General features: G+C 44.5%; 1 long non-coding RNA gene across 1 annotated transcript in view; it reads right to left on the bottom strand.

Annotated features, from left to right (window-relative positions):
* Nucleotides 1–368: 368 nt before the first annotated feature.
* The window catches only part of LOC137307122 (uncharacterized), a 36,622-nt gene continuing 14,951 nt past the window's right edge, over nucleotides 369–22,039 (bottom strand). Inside the window, exons 2-3 of the long non-coding RNA XR_010959046.1 lie at nucleotides 4,371–4,540; nucleotides 369–1,188 (exon numbers count right to left, since the gene is read on the bottom strand). This is a non-coding gene — a long non-coding RNA (uncharacterized lncRNA). The remainder of the gene's footprint in view (nucleotides 1,189–4,370; nucleotides 4,541–22,039) is intronic.

The raw sequence follows: 22,039 nt of genomic DNA, 5'->3' as shown, positions 1-22,039 counted from the left end.
TTTTGCTGAATAAACTTGTTGAACATGCTCCAACTACAGATCTGGTACGCTCAAACCAAAAGCTTTCAATGTGACTCCATGCATCATGATGACCTCAACACATGGGTTCAGTGCAGTGTGACACTGGACTCTCTGAATCTATTGCTCAGACTGGCCCCTTTGCAGTGATCTCTTTCTACTTTGAGGCTCATCTTGCTATGTTCAGATGGCCATAAAAGATAGCGTTTGGCTGAATTATTTGACTGATTTTTCAATTTATTATACACCATGGCTCTGAAGAGATGTAACATCGTGATAAGAGGAATACAAATTAAAGTAAAACAAACATAAAATGCTTTACATATGCTGTAATTAAAAATACTCATTTATTTGCACACGTATTGCTTTATATTTACAATCATAGCACAAGTTCTGACTTTGTGAACACCTTAGATAATGATGACAGGAAGCAGACTTTAGTAGATGGATAAACAAACAATTGTGAGATTAGCATTTGCAATGGTGAGAAAAGGAGTGTGGAGACTGCAAAACTACAGACTTATTTAAATGATGTGGAGATGCCGGTGATGGACTGGGGTTGACAATTGTAAACAATTTTACAACACCAAGTTATAGTCCAGCAATTTTATTTTAAATTCACAAGCTTTCAGACTTATTTAAAGTCCAGGGCTAAGTACTATGAATGGTAACTACTTGCCTTTAATGTGTCCCAGGTGGCTACCTTTTCTTCAAAAAGCAGTAGTTTTCAAGATATTCGTAGTAGCAATTTACCTCCATGGAACTTAAAATATCTCTCAAACTGTCAACAATGAAGCAAACACACCTGGTGGAGGGGAGTGTAAGCAAAGAGTTTCTTTCTTTACGCCTGCATTCTTTCACGGGTGTGAACAATTTGTGTTATTGTCAGCATTTCCCTCTTCCCCCTCCATTTTCCTCCCATTTCTCTTTTACTCTAATGACTCCATGTTTGAATCTCTCCAATCAGGTTTCTGCCCTTGCCACAGCACTGAAACGGCCCTAATCAAAGTAACAAATGACGTCCTCTGTGACTGTGATCATGGTGCATTTACCTCCTCGTCTTTCCCAACCGATCAGCAGCCTTTGACGGTCGACCGCACCATCCTCCTCCAACACCGCTCCTCCGTTGTTCAGCTCTGTAGGACTGTCCTCGCTTGGTTCCACTCATACCTAACCAATTATAGCAAGAGTATCACATCTTCCTACCCGACACGTTTACATCTGAAATTCCCCAAGGATCTATCCTTAGCCCCCTCCTCTTCTTCATCTATATGCTGCCCTTTGGCGATATCATGGGGTCAGCTTCCATATGTACGCTGACGACACCCATCTCTATCTCTCCACCACCTCCCTCCACTGCCTCTGTGTTGTCACACTGCTTGACTGACACTCAGTCCTGGATTAGCCTCAATATTCTCCATTGGAAAGACCGAAGCTATTTTCTTCAGATGTAATCCAAAGAAACTCCGTACCCTCACAGCTGATTCCATCCCCCCTCCACCTCTCAGATTGAATCAAACTATTCCCAAACTTGGCATCCTATTTGACCTCGAGCTGATCTACCGGCCCCCTATTCTCTCCATCACAAGGACGGCCTACTTCCACCTCCGTAACATCGCCTGCCTCTGCCCCCGCCTCAGCCCATCTGCTGAAACCCTCATCCATGCTTGTGTCACTTCCCGACTCAACTATTCCAGTGCTTTCCTGGCCAGCCTCCTATCCTTCACCCTCCATAAACTCATCCAAAACTCTGCTGCCTGTATCCTATCCCACACCAAGTCCCTCTCACCCAACACCCCTGTACTTGTTGGCTCCAGGTCCCCCAAAGACACAAATATAAAATTCTCATCCTCACGTTTAAATCCCTTCAAGGCCTCATTACTCCCTATCCCTATAACCTCCTCCAGCCCTACAACCCTCCATGAACTCTGCGTTCCTCTGACTCTGGCCACTTGTGCATCTCCATTCCTTTCGCCCCTCCATTGGCGGTCGAGCCTATAAACGTCTAGGCCCTATGCTATGGAATTCCCTCCCTAAACTCCTCTGTTTCTCCACCTCCCCTCTCCTCCTTAAAGCCCACCTCTTTGGACAAGCTTAATCCTAATTAGGATTGCCAACTCTGGTTGGACATATTCCGGGAGGTTTCGTCACATGACCTTGCACCTCCAAGCGCCCCACCCCTACACTCCCGCCATTGGTTGCCCGACACGTCCATTCACATGGTGCAGCACCTTCCCACGCCAATTGGAAAGTGAATAGACTTTGCATTATCGGCCGAATGATTTTTGACCGTCAGACAAACACCCTCTTTCCCACATCTGTGGGGTTTTTTTATGCCTCTATGATTTTTCTCCCAGGTTGCTCACGGCAGTGACTAGGAGATTAATCTTTTAATTCCTGGAGACTCCAGGAAAAGGTGGGATGGTCGGCAACTCTACTCCTAATGTCTCCTGCTTTGGCTCCTTGTCTTAATTTGCTCTGTCCAAGGGGAAATGTGATATAGGTATTCCTCCTGGCGTACAGAGCCTCAGTCACCCACCTGATGCAGCAAACTGGGAGCTGTCCCTGATGACAGCTGCTACAGCCTGGAACGACACCGCAGTGTAAAAGTTATGGGCCAGGTGACCTTGGCAGCCACAGGCAGCGCTGTCCTTGGCCTGGGTAATGGCTCCAGTTGTGGCCGCAGCAGGTGACATAGCTCAGTGACAGCCTCCTTACTGAAGCGAAGACGCCTCATACATTGTTCCTCGGTGAAGTTGGGGTAAGAGAAGTGCTCTCTGAAGACCCGCTGTGGGTATGGCCTCCTGCACAGTGCCCTCTTCCTCCCTCCGCCATGTTGACCCTGAGGCATCTGTTTTACGGGCGTAAAACGGTCACAGCGCAGTCGAATTTCTCGGCCTCAGTATCAAAAAAAAGACCTTTTTTTTCTCTCCTGTTTTCCTCTTTCCTTCCTTTGAACTGCGCAAGTAGTAGCTGCAAGAACTTTTGTGTAGGTAATGCCATAATAATATAAATTATAGTATAAATTGCACTGCCTGTAAGAAGAGTCACTGTCAGATTCGAGCAGCACTGAGTGAGCCGGGATGATTGTTATAGATAGTGTTATTGTGCGCTTTGTGACCTGTTGCTTTGTTGTAATAAATGCCAGCGCGTTAAAATGAACCATGAGTACATAGGAACATAGGAACAGGAGTAGGCCATTCAGCCCCTCATGCCTGCTCCGCCATTTGATAAGATCATGGCTGATCTGTGATCTAACTCCATAAACCTGCCTTTGGCCCATATCCCTTAGTACCTTTGGTTGCCAAAAAGCTATCTATCTCAGATTTAAATTTAGCAATTGAGCTAGTATCAATTGCCGTTTGCGGAAGAGAGTTCCAAACTTCTACCACCCTTTGTGTGTAGAAATGTTTTCTAATCTCGCTCCTGAAAGGTCTGGCTCTAATTTTTAGACTGTGCCCCCTACTCCTAAAATCCCCAACCAGCGGAAATAGTTTCTCTCTATCCACCCTATCTGTTCCCCTTAATATCTTATAAACTTCGATCAGATCACCCGTTAACCTTCTAAATTCTAGAGAATACAACCCCAATTTGTGTAATCTCTCCTCATAATTTAATCCTTGAAGTCCGGGTATCATTCTAGTAAACCTACGCTGCAGTCCCTCCAAGGCCAATATGTCCTTCCGAAGGTGCGGTGCCCAGAACTGCTCACAGTACTCCGGGTGCGGTCTAACCAGGGTTTTGTGTTGCTGCAGCATAACTTCTGCCCCCTTGTACTCCAGTCCTCTAGATATAAAGGCCAGCATTCCATTAGCCTTATTGATTATTTTCTGCACCTGTTCATGACACTTCAATGATCTATGTACCTGAACCCCTAAGTCCCTTTGGACATCAACTGTTTTTAACTTTTTACCATTTAGAAAGAGTAAGAGGGTCCGGCAATGATTCAGGGGAAAGAACTTTCAAGAATGTGAACTGCGGACCTGTCACCTATTTATGTGGAAGAGACCATTATGGATCTAGATTCACTGGCACAAAAGAACCCTTCAGAAAGTGTACCAGCAAGGAAAATGACGCAATACTGCCCTGAACATGGGCTTCTATGCGGTAGAGAAAGAAGAGTTATTCAGTACTGATACCAGAGAGATCTATGTGTCACACAGTCCACTGTCAACTAGCTCTCTGCTCAATGAAGTCAGATGGTTTCAGGAAAGAGAACTCAAGACTCAACGTCAACCAGAGGCTGGCAGTACATAACTACATAATGTGATAATGCTGCCCATCTCAAAGTTTAGGTGGGGGGAAAAATTTGATAGGGCCTATTATTAGGCACAGGTAGCCTCAGTACTCACCGTCAATCTGGATTGAAATCTTGGCCTTGCACGTCGATTCAATGCAATTCGCTCTTTCCACCAGCAGGGGGAGCCCCAATGTGTTAAAGGGAGGATGTCTCTTCAAATCTCTTAAAGGTGGGCGGTACCTGTTATTTGCTGAAAATAACAGTCTACTGTCTGCACGGAGTCTGAATAGAGATCAGAAATTACACATGTAAAACACAGATGCAGGTCCCGTCCCTATGTTTACACACTGATGAGTTATGTTAAAACATTGAATAAAGGTTGCACACAACTAAATCCCACATCCTCCAATCTGCATGCCAGACCTCATCACTCTGCTGATCTGAGTTTGTACCAGGCCTACTAGAGTGCGTGCACCAAACTGCTCTGCAGATGCACTACTGGCCTTCGTGCAAGAGGCAGACAGAAGGATATCCGCGGGGGGTGGGGGGGGGTGGTGGGGGGCAAGAGGCCCTCCAGATATACGGCCAAGAGGCAGTGGGAGGCAGCGGGGGATGAAGTCAATGCCAGGTGCCACGAACATGGATGCAGTGCAGGAAGAAGTTCAATGCTTTGACACGAGTGGTCAAGGTGAGTGAGGTCAACTGTCAAGTGGCGTCTCCTACGAACTACATCACTAGCCACATCCACTGCTCCACACACTACACCGCGCCCCCATCACCTACATACCAACAAACTCTTTCCATCAGTACTCAACTCTTCCAATCAGATGCTTCCTCTCACCCTCACACATTACCACTGTTACAAGCCGCACACCCACCCCTCACAGGCCACACACACTGGCAGCTATTCAACCATGACAGGCACATCACCCAGACACACGTTCCACTTTCTTGCAGAAGAAGGTGACACATAACAGGAGGCAGCGAGTGGCAGTGGCATTTAGCCCCTCAAGCCTGTTCTGCCATTCAATGAGATCATGACCTGTGACCTAACTCCATATACCCGCCTTAGCCCCATATCCCTTAATACCCTTGGTTCACAGAAATCTATCAGTCTCAGATTCAGAATTCACAAGTGAGCTAGCATCAACTGCCATTTGCAGAAGAGTGTTCCAAACGTCTCCAACCCTTTGCGTGTAGAAGCATTTCCTAACTTCACTCCTGCACGTCCTGGCTCTAAATGTTAGGCTATGTCCCCGCGTCCTAGTATTGAAGTCTAGGAGATCTCCAAAAACAGTTACAAATGTATCGGCAGCCAGAAGCAATAATCCGGCAACTAACCTGTAAATCCTGCACGGTCCCTTTAAATAGTACAGGTGGGGGTCCTCCAGGCACTCTAAGACACGTTCAGATGGTTGTGGTTAAGACTGCGTTGAGTTGAGTGTTAAGTGCCAAAATGATGCCTATCACTTTAAATCAGCGTTGCACACTGATTGCATCCATTTTCTCCTTACTTTACATGCTTCTGGCGTTCGGTATTTGCGCATGCGCTAACACCTATACCAAGATAGCGTCCGGCGCACGTCACACTGGAAACATGCGTGCGCATCTATGGCTCCATCTTAGATGTTCGAGAGGCCACGTAGCGCCGTAACAGTGGGACTTGAAACCACGACCGTAAAGCAACAGAGGGAGCAGACAGACTTTGTACAAAGCTTACATTTATTGGCTACCAACAAATTTCAGCGGCAAGGGTGTAGCGTTACCTCTATTGCTGGACATGTTAAAGGATGAGAAGCAGGAGTAGCAGGGAACCATGGTCACGGCCCAATTTAGCACCCGTAGAGTCAGCAATCAAACACTTCTATGTGGACCACAATGCTTTTTTCTAAGTACTGGGGCCCCCTAGTGACATAACAGGAGAATTATTGCAATTTGTACTTCTGATCAGTTAAATAATTAGAACTGCACACAACTCTGTAGCCCTGCTGTAGGATGGAGTGCAGAAAACACCCCCAACGCTACAGTGCTGCTTTTATCTGCATAAAGTTCCAATTGTTTTGCATGTATAATTTGCTCAGTGGAAGGTATGCGTGCACTATTTGCTCCAAATGGAAATTTGTTTTACAGTTTAGTACACAATAACTTGGCATGGTATGTGTTTCTTTTACCATTTATATTCATGCAACTCCCTGAGCCATACCCTGTCTGACATTGCAGGGAAACATCCCAGTCTCGGGCTTCATGCTCTACAATCGATCACAAAGAACAGCACGACAGCAATCCAGGGTAACTTGCCCTCTAATTATCCTTTCCTCTGTGTGGGGAAGTACTTGAAAGTCAGCATCCATTGAATTGTATATCCATATCCTAACACTGGTGGTGTGGCACATATTGGTATACCAATCCATTATGCTATCAATCCTTTGCTTCATAATCAACTTCCTAATGAATAGGATTTGGTTAAATTTTTGAGAGCATGGATATGGCATTATGATCACATCAAGATGTGTATGTCATCAACAATAACCACAATCGAGCAGTTACTTTGTATCATGTGTACAGTAACCCTTTCTATTGACAAAAGAAAGAGTACTATGGTATGATGTCCAAATAGCAATGTCTGGCCGATCAGTACTTGGGGAATACACAAATTGGAAAAAGAATCTTGTCAGTCTGTCCAACCGAATCCTGAAGGTCCACTCCAATGCATTGCAAACCTCCCTGACCATGGTTCCCTGCTACTCCTGCTTCTCATCCTTTAACATGTCCAGCAATAGAGGTAACGCTACACCCTTGCCGCTGAAATTTGTTGGTAGCCAATAAATGTAAGCTTTGTACAAAGTCTGTCTGCTCCCTCTGTTACTTTACGGTCGTGGTTTCAAGTCCCACTCCAGTGACTTGAGCACATAATCCAGTCAGACTCTCCCACTGCAGTACCAATGGAGTGCTGCACTGTTGGACGTGCCGTCTTTCGGATGAGATGTTAAAGCGAGGCCCCGTCTGATCTCTCAGGTGGATGTAAAAGAATCCATGACACTATTTGAAAAATTACTGGGGAGTTCTCCCCGGTGTCCTGGCCAATATTTATCCCTAAATATAATATAGAATATAATTCAGAATATAATTCAGTAATAGAGAAAAACATGGCCATGCTACAACATTAAAGTGGAGATGCCGGTGATGGACTGGGGTTGACAATTGTAAACAATTTTACAACACCAAGTTATAGTCCAACAATTTTATTTTAAAATCCACAAGCTTTCGGAGGCTTCCTCCTTCCTCAGGTGAATGTGAAAATTCCTCATTTCCACATTCACCTGAGGAAGGAGGAAGCCTCCGAAAGCTTGTGGATTTTAAAATAAAATTGTTGGACTATAACTTGGTGTTGTAAAATTGTTTACAATTGACAACATTAAAGGGCATGTTTCATCCCCCTGGACAATTGGGGTATTTACAGAATGTCTGGAGCAGCCCATGATATTTACACAGTTGCCTCATACAGCATGATTGCATAACCTTAATCAACATCAGCACAAAAAAAACCAGATTGTCTGGTCATTTATCTCATTACTGTTTGTGGGATCTTGCTGTGCACACATTGGCTGCCATGTTTCCTACACTTCAAAAATACTTCAAAGCGCTTTGGGATGTCCTGAGGTCATGAAAGGTACTATATGAATGCAAGCCATTTTTTCTTTCCTTAACTCCCAACCAAAATATGAGAGATTAATGCATTGTGCGGAAGCAGTAACTTCGCTGGAAATTTGCTTGTTTCTGTTTAATTACTGCTTAATAAGCAGTTAACATACAGAGCAGTGTGTATTATTGTGTGTTACAATATTTTTGGAGCGTGCTCTAAAGTTAACACTGTACTTTAAAGCAAATTCCTGTATTTATTCCTCTTAACACAAAGTTAGCATTTGCGTGGCTGCTAATTCACAGATGAAATTATACCCAAACTATATTTAAACTCAATTTTAAATTTTTTATCCTTGTGTTCAGATCCCTCCATGGCCTCACCCCTTCCTATCTCTGCAACCTCCTCAGCTCTACGACCCTTCGAGAACTCCGCATGCCTCCAATTCTGGCCTCTTGTCCATTCCCCCACTTCCTTTGCCTTCAGTCGTCTAGGTCCCAAACTCTGAAATTCCCTCCTTAAACCTCTCCGCCTCTTCACCTCTCCCTCCTCCTTTAAGACGCTCCTTAAAACCTACCTCTTTGACCAACCTTTTCTGTCTTCTTCAAATTCTGTATGATTACGCTCCTGTGAAACACCTTTGGATGTTTCACCGCTTAAAGGTGTTATATAAATACTTGTTGTTGTATACATTTGTTTATAAAATAAAGTGTAGTATATTGGCGGAATATTATCTGGAGGGTGTGTGTTTTGTCCCAATTTATTTGAAGTTGAGGATTACGACAGCAGCCACCTTGGGATTATTTAAAATACAATTAGATGCCATGATGGGAGAGTGCACTAGAGGGATAGAGCTCAACGGGCTGGCCAACCTTTTCTCATCTCATTGTTCTTACCTTCTTACATCAAATAATTACTGTGCAATTTTTTGTGATAAAAATAGTAAAGAATAATAATGAAATGTGTTAAATTAATCAAATAGATGAAGCCATGCTCCTGTAATGGATTTGTAGACAAAACCAAATGAAGTAAACATTGTGTACTATAATGATGTTATATAATTTATCCTATTAATCTGCTGCAATTATATTGACCTGTAATCACTCTCTCTAATTAGTCACTTTCTAGTTTCAATACCAGCATCGATGCATCCTTTCAGGAAGAGAGAACAAAGCACTGAACAGGGACTGACTCAACACCACTGATCCAGCAGAGATGCTAATGTTACTACTATAATATGGCAAACACTTCTTTGGAATCTGAGGCAGAATATAATTCAGTAATAGAGAAAAACATGGCCATGCTACAACATTAAAGGGCATGTTTCATCCCCCTGGACAATTGGGGTATTTACAGAATGTCTGGAGCAGCCCATGATATTTACACAGTTGCCTCATGCAGCATGATTGCATAACCAGCCGACTCTCCCTGGACTACTCTACAAGAACAGCAGACAAGAGGATGACATCAGTATTCTCCAGGAGATCCCCACACTAGGATATTTATGGACAATCTTGGATTGATGCATAGCTTTTGAATGTAAACAAAAGATTCAACAGCTCAGTCCAGGGTACAAAACCTTTGAAGATCTTCCAGATATTGCCATTTGAGCGATGATCTCCGGGGGAAAGAAATCATCTGGGTTGCTGAAAGGAAAATGGACTGGAGTTTGCACTGAGCGGCGAACGAACGATGCCCGCCACTCATTAGCTTTAAATTTACCTACAAACAATCCAGGGGCTTTAGTGTAGGAACTTCCTCTAATGGTGAGCTGCAAATCATAGAATCATAGAAGGTTACAGCACGGAAGGAGGCCATTCGGCCCATCGAGTCCGCGCCGGCTCTATGCAAAAGCAATCCAGCTAGCCCCACTGCCCCGCCCTATCCCCGTAGCCCTGAACATTTTTTCGTTTCAAGTACTTATCCAGTTCCCTTTTGAAGGCCATGATTGAATCTGCCTCCACCACTCCCTCGAGCAGTGCAAAAAGTGCATCGTCCTCCCTCGGGCATCCGTGAGCTGTGTGAGCGGGGAAAGGATCGCTCTGTCTCCTCAACCAATCAGATTGAAGTATTTTTGTCAAGCCGCACAGAGGCAGGACCAGGAAGTGAAAGCTGCAACAGTAAATTCAATGTAAAATCAGTTAGAGAAAGCAAAATTTTTTAAAAGGGTAAGAAATATTGAATTACAAGACAGAGATAAAAGAGACAGAAAGAAAAAGTAAAAAAATTAAAATTAAATTATTTTTAAATGTCCAACAACAATTAAAATCAGAAGGAATAAGTCTCCACATTTTTAAAGTTAATTTTCAGTGCCAGAGTGGTTGTTTGGCAGTCATTAAGACTTACCACGCCGTTAAAAGTTAGCTTAGACCTAAAAAACTGAGCGTATCTTTTTCTGCGTAGATTAGTTTGTTTCCAGCTGGGCAGAAGAGCAACTTCGCACTGGTCCATTCATTCCAGCAGGCGAGATCTCCTTCCCCCACAGCTTTCAGAAGAGCAGGCATCTGGCAGAGCAACTTCCGGATTTCCATGTTCGACTGCGCATGTGCGCTCGCTAGAAATTGCTCTTCCATTTGCCCTTAAACAACGGTGAGCGCTGTTTGGCTCACCGTCATTTTTGGAATAAATTCCGGGACAATATGTATTGCAGGTAAGGGTTGTGAATACTGACTCTGGCACTGAAAAAGACAACTGACAAGGATTCACAAGGATGTTACCAGAACTGAGAGGATACCCTTTTCAGGAAAGGTCGAATTGGCTGGGAATCTTCTCTCTAGTAAAGAGAAGGCCAAGTGGTGACCTAGTAGAGGTCTTTAAAATTATGAATGGATTTGATAAAGTAAACATAGAGAAGATGTTTCCACTTGTGGGGGAGACCAAAACTAGGGATCATAAATATAAAACAGTCACTAATAAATCCAATAGGGAATTCTAGAGAAAATTCTTTACCCCTTGAGTGGTGAGAATGTGAAACTCACTACCACAAGGAGTAGTTGAGATGAATAGCATAGATGCATTTAAGGGGATGCTAGATAAGTACATGAGGGAGAAAGGAATAGAAGGATATACTGACAGGGATAGATGAAGAGGGGTGGGAGGAGGCTTGTGTGGAGCATAAATGCCAGCGTAGACCAGTTGGGCCGAATGGCCTGTTTCTGTGCTGTAGACTTGATGTAATTCTATGTAAAGACAGATAAGAAATGGGTACTTGGACTGGCTATTGGTAGAACTCAGGAACTAGGATGAGCTGCAGGTAATGGAGCTAGCCAAGGATGTAACTTGTGGACTGAAACTAGATACTGATAGGATTGTGGAATTGGGATGGGTCCAGGTTAGAGGCAGAAACTGGGACAGGATCTCATTTTAAGTATTATTATAATCATAAATCTGGGAGTAACAGTGGAAAGGAAATTGCATATGTAATTTGTAGCTGATTTAGAGAAGCGTATAATAATTGTAGGAGATTTTAATTATACAAAAATAGACGGGGATAGGAAAAATGTTTACGGTAAGAAAGAGTAGGTTTTTTGCAATGTGTTCAGGACTGTTTTCTCAGTCAATGTACTGCTGTTCCAACAAGGAAGGATTTAAATGTAGGGGAACATTTGAGAAACAGCATCCATAACATAATTAGGTTCAGTGTAAGAATAGAAAAGGAAAAAGAAAAATTGAGCGCAAGGGTAATTGACTGGGAAAAATCTAATTATAGAGACATAAAAAGGGACCATGAATAAGTTAAATGGAAGGAAAAATTGGCAAATAGAACCACGGACCAGCAATGGGAATTCAACAGGAGATGAAAAGGGTAAAAACTAAATATATTCCAGTCGGAAAAGAAAGGAGTGTATTGAAGGTTGGGGTTCCACGATTGAATAAGGTAAAGGCTGTTTTAAACAACGGGCTAGACAGGCAAAAATAAACAATGAGAATAGGATTGGAGGAAAGATAAAAAAACACAATATAAAAGGCATCCAGAGTAAATACATCCATGGTAAGCAGGTCGTCAATGAAGTAGCAGAGCCATTGAAAAGCACCATTGGGTTTGTGATAGCTGACAATTGGAGAATTATAGATATCCTGTACAATTTTGTTGCAGCAGTATTCACAGAAGAAACCATTGCCGTTGTCTTGGAAATGAGAGTTGATTTTATGGGAAATGAGAAGGAAATTTTAAAGACATCAGTAATTACTTATGTGGAAATGATGGATACATTGAGGTCACTGAAAGAGAATAAAACCTCAGGGCCAGATGGCTTGCACACAAAGGTACTTGAGGAAATGGCTAATAAAACATTCTGGTGCAGTTCTATAAGGAATCATTAAAATTGAAAGTTCCACCAAAGGATTGGAGAGAATGGAACATAACATTTTTTTTTATACGGGACAAAAAAACTGTCCTGGAAATTACAGTTCACAAATGTTTTTTCTTTATTCCTCTTTCTTTATTTTTCCCTGTTTCCCTGTTTGTGAGGGTCTCTCCAATGCCTTTTCACCCTCCAGTATTGACTGTCAGAGGTGCCGTCTTTCGGATGAGACGTTAAACCGAGGACCCGTCTACCCTCTCAGGCAGACAAGTGCCAGGCAATGACCAGCTCCAACAAGAGAGAGTCTAACCAACTCCCCGTGACATTCAACGACATTACCATCGCCGAATCCCCCACCATCAACATCCTGGGGGTCACCATTGACCAGAAACTTAACTGGACCAGCCACATAAATACTGTGGCTACAACAGCAGGTCAGAGGCTGGGTATTCTGCAGCAAGTGACTCACCTCCTGGCTCTCCAAAGCCTTTCCACCATCTACAAGGCACAAGTCAGGAGTGTGATGGAATACTGTCCACTTGCCTGGATGAGTGCAGCTCCAACAACACTCAAGAAGCTCGACATCATCCAGGACAAAGCAGCCTGCTTGATTGGCACCCCATCCACCACCCTAAACATTCACCCCCTTCACGACTGGCACACCATGGCTGCAGTGTATACCATCTACGGGATGCACTGCAGCAACTCGCCAAGGCTTCTTCGACAGCAACTCCCTAACCCGCAGCCTCTACCACCTAGATGGACAAGGGCAGCAGCACATAGGAACAACACCACCTGCATGTTCCCCTCCAAGTCACACACCATCCCAACTTGGAAATATATTGCCATTCCTTCTTCATCGATGGGTCAAAATCCTGGAACTCCCTATCTAACAGCTGTGTGGGAGAACCTTCACCACACGGACTGCAGCGGTTCAAGAAGACGGCTCACCACCACCTTCTCAAGGGCAATTAGGGACGCCATAAACGAATTTTAAAAAAATCCCGTGACACTATTCAAAGAAGAGCAGGGGAGTTCACCTGGTGTCCTGGTCAACATTTATCTCTCAATCAACATCGCTAAAATAGATTATCTGCTCATTTATCTCATTGCTGTTTGTGGGAGCTTGCTGTGCGCATATTGATTGCCACATTTTCTACATTACAACAGTGATTACACTTCAAAAGTACTTCATTGGCTGTTAGGCTTGTTGGGATGTCCCGAGGTTGTGAAAGGCGCTGTATAAATGCAAGTCTTTCTTTCTTTGTCCTTTCTTTTATTCTTTTAGTGTCTCTCCATCACCTCACTGATGATCTTTCATATCATCTAACAATCTTCTACGAAACAGTTGGCAGGTCTTTCAGCACATTTACTCCACCAATTTGTACCTGAAAATTGCAAACAGGGCCCTACAACTGGTGTAGGACGCCGATTTGCACATGTGTGCATTCACAGACCTGCCTGAAAATTGTATACTGCCATTCTATCACTAGCCACTAGGGAGCACCTGATTGTAGTGTGGTCACAACTTTCCTTCTCGATGAGGCAGGACCTTTTTTCTGCTCCGGGCCTTCCCAAAGGTGACGTAGCTGAAATCAGCAATTGAGCTGCATGAAGGATCATACCTGCGCCCGTCCCAGCTCCTGTACCTTTTACTGAGTCATAGGAACGTCAGAATAATGCGATTACAGAAGCACTAATACACAAAGACCCCCCCCCCGCTTTGGAATGTTTGCTTCTGTGCAGCAGTTCTGACACTGGAGACTTTTAACACCAAGTACTTCTATTTTTAGAAAAAGCATCTGAATCGCCCAGTTGTAGCTGAAAAATAATGAAGCTGTCTTGCATTATCATAAAAAATTTTAAAAACACAAAAGCATCTCGTTTTGTTAAAAACATTTTTAAAAATCCTGGCCCAGAGAAAAAAATCAGCTGGGGTTCCTACTTCTGATAATTAACCAGTGACTGTCTTTGTGTGTCGAGACCTCTGCAAAGACAGGTTCAGGTTCAGGTTCAGTTGTGAAGCCCTCCCCACAGGGGAATAGCATGCCAACATCACTGTGTAGGCTTACACATGGAGAATGGGCACTTGTTGCCAGGAGGATGCCCATGCCAATGGAATCATGTAGCCCAACGTGAATCATTGCCTCCAGGAGAGGAGAGAAGGAAATCAGGGGGTGGGGGGGGGAGGGAGGGGGAATATAAAAGTGCTCTGCAGGGGGAGATGATAACTGTAAAAAGGAATGAGCACACTGATGCTGAGCAGATGCGTTTACGAAAGACCCCGTTGCTCTGTGTAACTCCAGGGCATCTGCTTTAGCCTGTTGCCTGAAATGAATAAGTAAAGAGCTCTGTGGAGGAGTCTCTCTCCCCACCTCCAACTATTAGCTGTTTCCCCTCCTGAAAGTGGTGACTCAGCCCGTGAACTGAGGCCAGCAGCCCCTCGAGTACCTCACCTGATTGGCCATTCCTTATGTGTGAGCCTAGATAGTGAATAATGGCGCAAGTATTTTTTAAAGTAAAACTCAGCTTAAAAAAGCACGCAAATATAACTAATCTATGGGTAATCACCTACTAAAAAATAAAGAACTTGCATTTATATAGCGCCTTTCATGACTTCAGGACATCCCAAAGTGCTTTACAGCCAATGAAGTGCAGTACTACAGATAACACATCCCGCACAACGTCCCAGCTGTAGTGCTGAAGACTTGTGCACCAGAACTAGCCGCGCCTCTAGCCAAGCTGTTCCAGTGCAGCTACAACACTGGCATCTACCCGACAATGTGGAAAATTGCCCAGGTATGTCCTGTCCACAAAAAGCAGGACAAATCCAATCCGGCAAATTACCGCCCCATCAGTCTACTCTCAATCATCAGCAAAGTGATGGAAGGTGTCGTCGACAGTGCTATCATGCGGCACTTACTCACCAATAACCTGCTCACCAATGCTCAGTCTGGGTTCCGCTAGGATCACTCGGCTCCAGACCTCATTACAGCCTTGGTCCAAACGTGGACTAAAGAGCTGAATTCCAGAGGTGAGGTGAGAGTAACTGACCTTGACATCGAGGCAGCAGTTGACCGAGTGTGGCACCAAGGAGCCCTAGTAAAATTGAAGTCAATGGGTATCAGGGGGAAAACTCTCCAGTGGCTGAAGTCATACCTAGCACAAAGGAAGATGGTAGTGGTTGTTGGAGGCCAATCATCTCAGCCCCAGGACATTGCTGCAGGAGCTCCTCAGGGCAGTGTCCTAGGCCCAAACATTTTCAGCTGCTTCATCAATGACCTTCCCTCCATCATAAGGTCAGAAATGGGGATGTTCTCTGATAATTGCACAGTGTTCAGTTCCATTCGCAACCCCTCAGATAATGAAGCAGTCCGTGCCCGTATGCAGCAAAACCTGGACAACATCCAGGCTTGGGCTGATAAGAGGCAAGTAACATTCACACCAGACAAGTGCCAGGCAATGACCATCTCCAACAAGAGAGAATCTAACCACCTCCCCTTGACATTCAACGGCATCATCATCGCCGAATCCCCCATCATCAACATCCAGGGGGCCACCATTGACCAGAAACTTAACTGGACCAGCCATATAAATACTGTGGCTACAAGAGCGGGTCAGAGGCTGGGTATTCTGCGGCGAGTGACTCACCTCCTGACTCCCCAAAGCCTTTCCACCATCTACAAGGCACAAGTCAGGAGTGTGATGGAATACTCTCCACTTGCCTGGATGAGTGCAGCTCCAACAACACTCAAGAAGCTCAACACCATCCAGGACAATGCAGCCTGCTTGATTGGTATCCCATCCACCACCCTAAACATTCACTCCCTTCACCACCGGCGCACTGTGGCTGTAATGTGTACCATCCACAGGATGCACTGCAGCAACTCGCCAAGGCTTCTTCGACAGCAACTCCCTAACCCGCGACCTCTACCACCTAGAAAGACAAGGGCAGCAGGCACATGGGAACAACACTACCTGCACGTTCCCCTCCAAGTCACACACCATCCCAACTTGGAAATATATCGCCGTTCCTTCATCGTCGCTGGGTCAAAATCCTGGAACTCCCTTCCTAACAGCACTGTGGGAAAACCGTCACCACACGGACTGCAGCGGTTCAAGAAGGCGGCTCACCACCACCTTCTCAAGGGCAATTAGGGATGGGCAATAAATGCCGGCCTCGCCAGCGACGCCCACATCCCAGGAACGAATAAAAAAAAATACCTTGGGCCGTTGTCACCAACACTCGCAATATTGATCTAAACAACATTTTAGAGAAAGATTAGAAGCTGTGTTACAGATATTGGACTGGAATCTTATTTTGAGCTGTGTGGTGTGGCTGCCTACACGGACTGAGAAATAAAACAAATAATAGGCAATAAATTTTAAAATTGAAATGGGTGTCTGCAACTTTAAATATTTCAGTTACTCTCGTGATTTTTTAAGGGCTATTTTCTTTTGCTTTCGTTTCCTCACCATCACTATCGCACTTATTTTTTCCTGGTGGATACATCTGGAGTTGCACCTTCATTCGAGTAGAATCCAGCCATATGTTTTGTAGCAATTTGGAAGGCTGGTAGGATTTAAAATTTTGGATATAAATTTGTCTTGAGTGGTAGTCAGGCGGGTTATAAAACCCGCTGCCGATTAGCTAGCGTCCATTTCGCCCGGCCGCCCAAGACACATGGCCCCTTAATGTCTTTTTTTCTCCAGCCCCTGCTTTAACGTGGGTTGGATGTCCCCTCACTCCTTTTAACAGTATCTGAATATTCTGTGTTTATTTTAATAATAAAACAACAGACTTCACCCCAGAAGGGCAAAGTAATTGCAGTGGGGGAAGAGTGCGGTTATTATTTTCTGCACAAACAGCAAAAGCCAAGCCATGATCGAACAGACCAGTACCTACTGTACCTCCTTTGGACTATATACACTGTAATCTTGTGCACCATCACACAATGATAATTGTGAATCTTGTTACCGATGTTGATCTCTTGTTCCTACCTTCCATATGAGACAATTTGTTTAGCACAAGTGCACACACACACACACACAGGAAATCACTGATAACTCCCAAAAAAAGATAAATTAGGATAACTACTATTCAGGCTGCATAGGATTATGTCCATCTGATGATAATCTGAAGACTAACATGCTCACTGATTCTGACAATGATTGCTGGAAAGTGGGTTATGATTCGTTTTATGCATTTTAGAAGGTGAGTTTCTTTAGACTGGGATTTTACTCACATTTGCTGCACCAGTCGTTCCGAGGGGCAACAGTCTCCATGAGCCATGAAGCTGCTGAGCCGGTGACTAATGGTGCGTAAAATCTGAACAGTTTTGTTTGTGTCCATGTATAGTTGTGTGATCTATGAGTATATGCTAGTTCACAAACTCTTCCATAGATTTTATCTTGCTGGAGCTACGTGGCAAAGTGTGTAGATACCTCCACAAAAGTTCTTTCTGCAACTCATCAGGGGGTTCATCTTCATCCTTACTGATGGATTGAATTTATTCAAAGATTTTCTGAACAGATTTTGAGAACAATTTTCCAGCAAATGCTTAGTGGACACTTGAAGGGATTAGCATTTAAACTCATTGTTAAATTAATATCAGTGTTAATAAAAAGGGATCCTCTTTCTCTGCATCAAACTAGTTAACCTGCTCTCCTGAAATGGATGAACTCACAATTACACTGTGGAACTCTGTAGTTGGGATTTTGAACTTTGAACTTTCTAAATTGTAATTACCTGGGAATTCTATCAGGTAAATCCTTAACAATGACAACGTGCTTTTATATCGTGTTTTTAACATAGTGAAACATGCCCAGGTGCTTCACAGGAGCGTTATCTGACAAAATTTGACACCGAGCCACATAAGGAGATATTAGTACAGATGATCAGAGGTTTGGTCAAAGAGGTAGGTTTTAAGGAGCGTCTTGAAGGAGGAGAGACAGTTTGAGGCAGAAGGGTTTAGGGAGGGAATTCGCTATCGTAACTAAAAGGCTGAACTGCGATAGGGCAAATCCTACATCTACACTAAAAGTTCCTCTTTAATATGTTATTGGTCATCATTAAAAAGCGCAAGTGTTAATCTCCAGAGATAACAAGACAATGCACAAAAAAACAAAAGGAGCTCATCGCCCTGTGTTGGAATCCAGTTGCAAGATGGAGGCAAGCACTTAAGGAACGAATGTAGCTAACAGCAGTGAAAAGTGATGGTCTTCAGAATTATTTAGAGCAGAGACCTCTGGCATTATATATAAACTGTGTAATATACATATATATATATTGCCAGAGGTCTCTGCTCTAAATAGTTCTGAAGACCATCACTTTTCACTGCTGCCGAATATATATAGGCTTCATAATGAGAAACTATGAAATACTGGGGTAGATTTTCAACATGGGCCCAGGCGTAAGACTGGTATCGCAGATCAGCCGCAGGTTATGAAAACTGCCCGTTGATTTCAATAGAAATGACAATGAGGCAGTTTCTATAATAGGTGCTTCAACTCATTGAACTCAATGAAACTCATCTATCTCATTGAAACATACAAAATTCTTACAGGGCTCGACAGGGTAGATGCAGGGAGGATGTTTCCCCTGGCTGGGGAGTCTAGAACCAGGGGTCACAGTCTCAGAATACGGGGTAGGCCATTTAGGACTGAAATTAGGAGAAATTTCGTCACTCAGAGGGTGATGAATCTTTGGAATTCTCTACCCCAGAGGGCTGTGGAGGCTCAGTAATTGAGTACATTCAAAGCAGAGATCGAGAGATTTCTAGATATTAAAGGCATCAAGGGATATGGGGATGGTGCAGGAAAATGGCGTTGAGGTGGAAGATCAGCCTGATCTTATTGAATGGCGGAGCAGGCTCGAGGGGCCGGATGGCCTACTCCTGCTCCTATTTCTTACGTTCTTATGTTCTTATCAGATCATTGCCATGAATAGGACACAAATCATGTCCCACGGTTCATCATTATGTATCTCCTTTGTACCATATGGCTAGGTAACATTTGAAAATGATAGAAATTCAATGTAAATATTAATTTTAAATGAGAACTACATTGAAATGCAGATTGCTCACTGGTTCCAGTGATTTTGCTATACAACTTTTTTCCTTCCATCATTCTATTTTGTGTTAACCATCACATTGCACCTATAAAATACAAAAGCATTTCATAGAGGTAAAGTCATCATATACAGTATAAGGGACCCAGTCACCTGGGAAACAGAGAGGGTAATTTTAACCCCCAGGATGGGCAGGGGAGGTTAAAAATATTTAAATGGGAAACCCGACCCTAACATGCCCCCTCCTGGTTTTAACAGAGGCGGGTTAGGGGTCGGGCGATTAACCTGCTTTCTGGAGGTGGGTCCCTCATTTAAATATTTTAATGAGGCTGCGTTCCTCAAATGTTACCACAGTTTCAGGTTTAACACCTGCGGGCCGGGTTTCCCAGGCCTCAGGAAACCCAGCAGCTGAAGGGAGGCGAGAACAGCCAGATCCAGCAGGTAAGTAGCCTTTCCAGCACTGCTTGTGGGCCAGGATGAGCAGGAGTGCTTCCCTAAGCCCACCAAGCTAACCTGCTTCCCTCCCCGCGATCGGACCCCCATGATGGGACATCCCACGAACTCTCCGACCCCAGCCTAACTCTCCGGGCATCCCTCCCAATGTGTCCGGACCCTCCAATGTCTCCGACCCCGACCAATCTCTCCAGCATCCCCACCAAGACCGCCCTGACCCATGATCTTTCTGGGCCTCCTCCCATGATGAGTCCCTGACCCACGATCTCTCCGGGAAAAGCTGGCGGCAATCAGCATTGGGCCAGAAGAGGTCCAGATAAGTTGATTTTTCACAAGGCTCCGTGTGGCCCAAGAGGTACAGGAGGTCCCCTCCTGGCCGAACAAGGAAACCTTGGGCATCCTCTCCCCCGGGCTTTCCCTCCTCCCCATCTCTGGCCACAATCGGCACAGAACCCCCTCCCCCCCCCACCCTTCTCCTCACTTAACTTGATGGAGATCGTTCCTTTGGGTCCCCGTTGGCATAGACCACCCACCCAATCTCCCTCCCACCAGCTCCTACGTCATTGCTGCCAGTTACAGGCGGTGACAGTGCGGAAAAATGAGTTAAAATGGCCCAGGCTTCATGCCGAGGAGGCCGTGAAAGTTTCCCTCCCACCCCACACCCCTCCCCCTCGCACCCCTCCCCCTTCGCACTCCTCCCCCCTCCCGCCCCTCCCCGTCGCACCCCTCCACCTCGCCCCCGCACCCCTCCCACCCCGCGCCCCTCCCCACTTACGCCCCTCCCACCCTGGTCCCCTCCCGCCCCTCCCCCTCGTACCCCTCCCGATGCTCCCCCTAGTACCCCTCCCGCCCCTCCCCCTTGTACCCCTCCCGCCCCTCCCACCTTTCACCCCTCCCCCTCACACACCCCCCCCCCCACCCCTCAGCCCCGTGCAGTTTTGTGTACCACTCAAACCAGGCTTAAGTGCTTTAGTCAGGAATGCGAGAGCTGCTGCAGATATAATTCTATATTTGTATCGATCCAAAAAGTCAACACCATCACGTGGGACAATGGTGGAAAAGATTTACACCCACTTTCCCCCAGCGTGGTCACCAGGCAGTCTAAGTGGTGAAATTCAAAGATAACATTCAACTGTTGAGCCAGGATTGTTGGAGCGTGTATTAGGTCAGTCGAGAGTTCCGGCTTGGCACCACAGCACAAATACTGTTTGGCCTTTGATGCTCTCAGCAACCAGTAGGGACAATTAGATGGACATCAGTCCTTGTTAATAGATGCCTTCAGCTGTATGCTGTTATGCTACCTAATGGACCACAAGGAGCTGGTTTACAGTTTTTGGCAGCTTTCTGGTCTCTTGAAACTTAGCATATTCAGCTTCTTTAGAAAATATAAAAAAACTTGGGGCTGCCGAGTTCCAGTCAATACTGAATTGCGTAATCCCTTTGGAGCTGTGGGATTGGCATCGAGAACTGGGAATGGCACCAGTGCCACAATGAGAGCTCCACACCAACGGTCCCATTGCATATAACAGCAGAATACTTTTCTTCAGGCTGGGGTAAACCAGACCTGGCAGGGTTCCAGCAGACTGTTGGCAACTCTACATAGGTTGGGCCAGATTTTATATATTATATATATAAAATATATATATTATATAAAATCTACGCTCTTATCTACTTGTCACTGCATTTCTTTCTCAATAATAACAAATGTCATTCTTGGGTATAGCATCAAACTCTATGGTGTTTTTCTTTGTTAGGAATGTTTGTTTAAGAACTCGTGAATTAAATGGAACCTATTACTATTACTGGCTACCTAATGAAATGCCAATTTAAAAAAACAATTCTAAAAGAGCAATTTATTTTTATATTTTAATATCCTTGTTACAAATTAAATATTATGGGGAGAGTTTATGTCTGCATAAAATGAACCTATTTGGAACTATTTCAACTATTCCATTAACAGTTAATGCTTTTTTAACCTTGCCCTTGCTAAGTACCTGCAAGCTGGTGGGTAGCATGACTGTGATGTATATTATTTTAAAAGGACACAGAGCCGCTTGGGGGGCAATATAGTTAGAAATGATTTAGCTGAGTGATAAAATCATATAAGCCCTGAAATTCCATGAGGCGTTTACTGGTGTACCAGGAGAGTTCTCCCCAGTGTCCTGGCCAATATTTATCCCTCAACCAAAATCACTAAAACAGATTATCTGGTCATTATCACATTGCTGTTTGAGGGAACTTGCTGAGCACAAATTGGCTGCCGTGTTTCCTACATTGTAACAGTGTCTACACTTCAAAAAGTAGTTCATTGGCTG

The sequence above is a fragment of the Heptranchias perlo genome, chromosome 3, assembly GCF_035084215.1.
Source record: "Heptranchias perlo isolate sHepPer1 chromosome 3, sHepPer1.hap1, whole genome shotgun sequence".
NCBI lineage: Eukaryota > Metazoa > Chordata > Chondrichthyes > Hexanchiformes > Hexanchidae > Heptranchias > Heptranchias perlo.
This window is presented reverse-complemented; position numbering and strand designations above follow the sequence as displayed.